Below are 6000 nucleotides of genomic sequence, written 5' to 3' on the forward strand. Positions count from 1 at the left end.
CCCTCATTTAGTTAGTTAACATATCTCATCAATTCTATTCCCTATTTTTTTAATGGCCACACTCTTAGCATATGGAAATTCCTAGGCCAGGGACTGAATCCAAGCCACAGCTGCAACCTATGCATCTACAGCAATACTGGATCCTTTAACCCACTGCATAGAGCTGGGGATCAAACCCTCATCTCCCAGCCACCTGAGCTGCTGGAGTTGGATTCTTAACCATGGTGGGAACTCCATATATATATATATATATATATATATATATATATATAATTTTAAAAATTGATCTTTCTTCCCCCTCCCCCTGATAAATGGTGGCCAGGGGAATGATCTTTCATTCCTCTGGCCACCATTTATCAGGGCTTCATCAACTCACTTATCTGGTGAAGTGCAAATTATCTTAGAAACTGAAGTGTGTTTGGAGTTTTTTCCTCTTTAAACATTGATATTTGAGCTACACCGCAGCTCACAGCAACACCGGGTCTTTAACCTACTGAGCAAGGCCAGGGATCGAACCTGTAACCTTGTGGTTCCTAGTTGGATTCGTTTCCACTGCGCCACGATAGGAACTCCTTCTTTGTGTCTTTTTAGGGCCTCACCCCCAGCATATGGATGTTCCCAGGCTAGGGGTCAAATCAGAGCTATAGCTGCCGGCCTACACCACAGCCACAGCAACTTGGGATCTGAACCACGTCTGTGATCCACCCTACAGCTCATGACAACGCCGGATCCTTAACCCACTGAGCAAGGCCAGGGATCCAACCTGCATCCTCATGGGTACTAGTCAGATTTGTTTCTGCTGAGCCAAGATGGGAACTCCTTTCAGATATACATCTAGGAGTGAAATTGCTAAATCATTTGGAAACTCTGTTTAAATTTTTGAGGGACTTGCAAAGCGTTTCCTTCATGCTGCTAATGTGTGAGTGTTTGTTTCCCCACATCCTCACTGACACTAGTCTTCTAGCCATTGTGTTGGGTGTGAAGTGTATCTCACTGTGGTTTTGATTCGCATTTCCCTAAGGGCTAGTTATGTTGAGCATCTTTTTATGTGCTTATTGGACATTTATATATCTTCTGTGGAGAAGAGATTATTCAGATCTATCAATAGAAGAGATAGATTCTATTTGGATATTTTGCTCATTTTAAAATTTGTTTCTTTTGGAGTTCCTGCTGTGGTGCAGTGGAAATGAATCCAGCTAGGAACCATGAGGTTGCCGGTTCGATCCCTGGTCTTGTTCACTGGGTTAAGGCTCTGGCGTTGCTGTGAGCTGTGGTCACAGACTCGGCTCGGATCTGGCATTGCTGTGGCTGTGGTGTAGGCCGGCAGCAATAGCTCCAATTGGACCCCTAGCCTGGGAACCTCCATATGCTGTGGATGAGGCCCTGAAAAGGACAAAAGACAAAAAAATAAAATAAAATTTGTTTCTTTTTTGTTGTTGTTGGGTTGCAAAGGTGCATAAAGCTATTACACCCTCTTACCAGATACATGATTTTCAAATATTCTCTCCCATTCTGCAGGTTATCTTTTCTTTTTTGCTTAATTAAAGCATAAATGTTTTTAATTTTTGTGAATTTTTTTTTTTTAATTCTTGTGCTTTTATTATCCTATCCAAGAAATCATTGCCTAATCCAGGGTCATGAAGATTTACACCTATGTTTTATTCTAAGAGTTTTTTAGTTTTAGCTCTTAAATTTAGGTCTCTAATCCACTTAAAGTTAATTTTGTATATGGTATAAGGGTCCAACCTCCTTCTTTTGCATGTGGCTGTCCAGTTGTCCCGGCACCATTTGTTAGGAAGACTGTTCTTTCCCCCATTGAATTTTCTTATCAATGTATAAAAAGATTCAAAATATTACCTTGGAGCTGGAGTTCACAAAGATGAAATGATATAGGGTGTAACTGAGAAAACAACTCTAGTACATTTTCTCCCTATAATTGTGTTTGGAATTTTGCAATGATCCCTTGTGCTTTTGTGCATTTGATATTTCTAATCATTTTATTGACTAGGCTATACCATTTCTAAACTTTTTTGTATCCCCCTTAGGATGAAGAAATTAAATTTATTTCCTCCTTTTTCACATCTGCATAATTGTCGCTGATATAATTTAAAAGTCAGGAGCAAAATGTTAATTGTAAAAATTTATGTGAGTTAACAGTATGGGTGTTCATTGTACAATTCTCTCCACTGTGTTTGAACATTTTCATAATGTGTTGAGAAGGAAAAAAAGCAAGTCAGGTCATGGTATCCCATACTTTGAAACCATCAATGCCTTCTTATAAATTTTAGGACAAAGTCCAAAAACCTGAACTCAATCTGCAATTCTCTGCATTTTTTATCCTGAACTGCCACTTTCCATCTTGTTCGCTATGCTTTAGGCACACAGTTTCTCACATTCCATGTCTCCTCAACCCTGGACCTTTGAATGAGCTATTCCCTCTTCCTGGAACATTTAATAACCACCACTTCTCCCAAGACACACCTAAACCTGGGCTCCTACTCAGATCTCAGGTCTTGTCTTACTTCCTGGTTTAGATTAGATTAGATCGCTTGTTTATACACTCTTATAAGCACCCCTCATTCATAATAATTGTAATTAAACAATAGTAATTATATAATTATTTCTGTGATTTTTGGCTTTTGTGTCTGTCTTCCCCATTAGACTAAGTTCCTTGAGGTCAGGGCCCATGGCCAGTTTGTTCACCTCTTTATTCCTAGTACCAGTACCTGGCACATAGTAACTTTCAGTAACACTTGGTGAGTGAACTAAAGAAAGAAAAGTATGAACTTAGATTTCATTGGGAAGGCAACAGTGATCCTTCATAAGTGCTGGGGGGGCTGACTTGCTGACAGCCGAAAAGATTGTCTTGGAGGTTCCGCTGGTGGGCTTGTGTATCAGTTCATGTCTGTGAGCTTCAACACCTTGCACAGGGTCAGGCTGTTGAATGAGTGGCCATGCAGAATGTAACTATGAGGTGAGGAGGACTGGTCTCCCATGGCAGCAAGAATGGAGAGTAAACAGTGGGTGGAAGAATAGTGCTGGAAGAATAGGCCTGACTGGCCTTAATAATGGGAATATGAGGATAAGAGGAAAAGAGAGTTAAAAAAATGACTGTAAAAACTGTGTGTCTTGGTAAGGGAGATATATACAGGAGTAAATAATATGCCCACTTGGGAGTACACTCTGAGGCTTAACTCCCACAGCTTAGGGGAGTCTGGCCCCAAGGTTAATTACAGTGTCTCCTTTTAGAGTCTAGGCCCTCTCCCCAAATATCTTTATATTGAACTTTCTCTGTTCTTATTACTTAGTGGCTTATCTCTCCTGATTGGACCCTGATTCAAAATTGCTCCCAGGAGTGGTCCCCTGTGATATTGGTGGTGTGTGGGAGGGAAGGAGAGAGAAGATCTAGACCAAATTCTGGATTCTGGCTTGAGTGACCAGGTGGAAGAAGAGTGGTGCCATTAACTGAGGGAAAATAAGGGCAGGTGGGGCCAAATGGTCGGTTCCATTTTGGATATCCCAATGAAGGTATTTGGTGAGTACTGGCTATAACAGTCTGGGATTCAGGGGACATCTAGGTGGAATACAGATATAGAACTGGAATTACCAGTATAAAGATGGTCAAGAAAACTTTACATGGAATAAGCAAGCTCCTCAAAAGAGTGAGGTTGGGATGTCTTCACATAACAGAGAAGAACAAACCTGATTCTGTATTGGATCTGTTTCTTGAGCTCTAACCTTTGTGCTCTGTTGCCTGTGCTTGGTCATGCTGGCTCTGTACCTTTCTTTATGAGAATGTTACCTATAGCCTGAAATATACATAATAGCCTTTTCTCAAAGCTCTGCCTCCTAGACTTGACCTTTAGAGCCATAACAGTTTATATAAAAAAAAAAGTTGTAAATCATGCATATAGAGATAAAAAATTGTGGAACAGAAAATAACATTGTCTTTTTGAAGGTGTACAGGAACACTGTGACCAGACCTACATGGACAGCTTCAAGAAGAAAGGATTATCACATTCCTTCTGGGGTCTGGCTGGCACCAAGAAGTCTGCAACCACCAGCCACACCCTCTTCCCTTTAGTATAAAAGAAGCCCAAATTATTTTTATTTTATTTATTTATTTATTTTGCTTTTTAGGGCTGCACCAGTGGCATGTGAAGGTTCCCAGGCTAGGGGTCGACCTGAAGCTGCAGCTGCCAGCCTATGCCACAGCCACAGCCTCAGATCTGCCAGGTCTGCGACCTATACAACAGCTCATGGCAACGCTGGATCCTTAATCCACTGAGCGAGGCCAGGGATTGAACCTGCACCCTCGTGGTTCCTAGTCAGATTCATTTCTGCTGTGCCACGACGGGAACCCCAAAGAAGCCTAAATTCTAACTTGAGTAAGAGGAGTCTTCGGGACACTAGTCTCCCATCTTCTTGGTCTGCTGGCTTTCAGAATAAAGTCTCTATTGTTTGCCTCAATACCTCCTCTCTTGATTTATTGGCCTTTCCTGCAGCAAGCTGTAAAAGCTTGGACTCTGTAACACTCAGGGAATAGCAGATAAAGTGGCTGAACATCATCCATTGCTTGGAAACATGAATGTGGAAGTCAAAAGTTGGAGACTTAGTTAAGGCTGATTTTTATGAACCAGCTTAGAATTGAGAGGTCATTAAGAAAATATAGAGGAAAATAAGAAAATAGTTAGTTAGTAATGATGACTACGGCTGTATAATGCAAGTAATTGTGCAGAAATAACCAGTTATTTTGGAGTTTCCTGAGTGCTAAAGAAAAACTTAGCTTCAAGTTCCCTTGTGGCTCGTTTGGTTAAGGATCCAGTGTTGTCACTGTGGCTGCTCTGGTCAGGGCTATGGTGCAGGATCAGTCCCTGTTGAGGGAATTTCTGTATGCTGTGGGCACAACCAAAAAAAAGGTGGGGGAGGGACTTGACATCTGGTAGTTGTTTCACTTGCATTCAACAACCAGTGACAGGATTACCTCTGCTGATCTCTAATTGCTTTTACACTGAGATGGCTGTGATTCTCCTGGCGTGCAATCTTCTCTTTGCCCTCATTACTCCTTTCACCTGGTTTATTCTTACCCAATTCTTCACACTTCATCTCCACCAACAGCCCTCATTACTGATTGCGCTCTTCTCTGCCTCTAGTGTATGTCCATTTTCTTTATGTTCTCATAGACCCATGTTGTGAGCCACATGGAAAGTCCAGTGTTCTCACAGGCCCATGTTCCTCTCCTTCAGAGAACTTATTTCTGCTTGTAATTGTATACTTGTTAGCCAAAGTGTTCAATTAATGCTTATTTCCCTCCAAATCCTAAGTTTTAAGAAAGTGCAGGAATATGTCATTCATCATTGAATCCCCACTCCATAAATAGTTGTGGAATGAATTAATAGACTAAAAAATGAATAAGAAACGAGAAGAGAAAGGTATTGTATGATTGGCTAGCCTGGGTCATGTGCCTACTATACTGAGAGGCAGGTCTATTACTGAAAAAAGAAGGAGTAGGACAAATAGAGTCTGGGCAGCTATCCCAATTTGTGTTGACCACAAGGCATTTTCTAAATTTTCATGTAGTCAGACCTACAAATTTTCTTTGTTAGGAATTTTGTTATTATATGTAGGCTAAAAAAATGTTCTGCCTCATCTTGAGATAAAATAAATGTACCCTTACATTTTCCTCTAGGTGTTTTCATGATTTCCTTTAAACATTTGATAGCATTTGGACAATTATTATAAAAACATAGGAAAAAACACAAAAAACAGGGTTTGACATAACAAATTTTCTGAACTAGACAGAAGTGAAAGTAAAACTCTTTGTCTTTTGATACTTGTCATATTAGACAAATATGATTTTATTTTTTATTTATTTATTTATTTTTTTGCTTTTTAGGGCTGCAGTCAAGGCATATGGAAGTCCCCAGGCTAGGGGCTGAATCAGAGCTGCAGCTACTGGCCTACTCCACAGCCACAGCAACAAGGGATCCAGGCCGTGTC

The sequence above is a fragment of the Sus scrofa genome, chromosome 13, assembly GCF_000003025.6.
Source record: "Sus scrofa isolate TJ Tabasco breed Duroc chromosome 13, Sscrofa11.1, whole genome shotgun sequence".
Lineage (NCBI taxonomy): Eukaryota > Metazoa > Chordata > Mammalia > Artiodactyla > Suidae > Sus > Sus scrofa.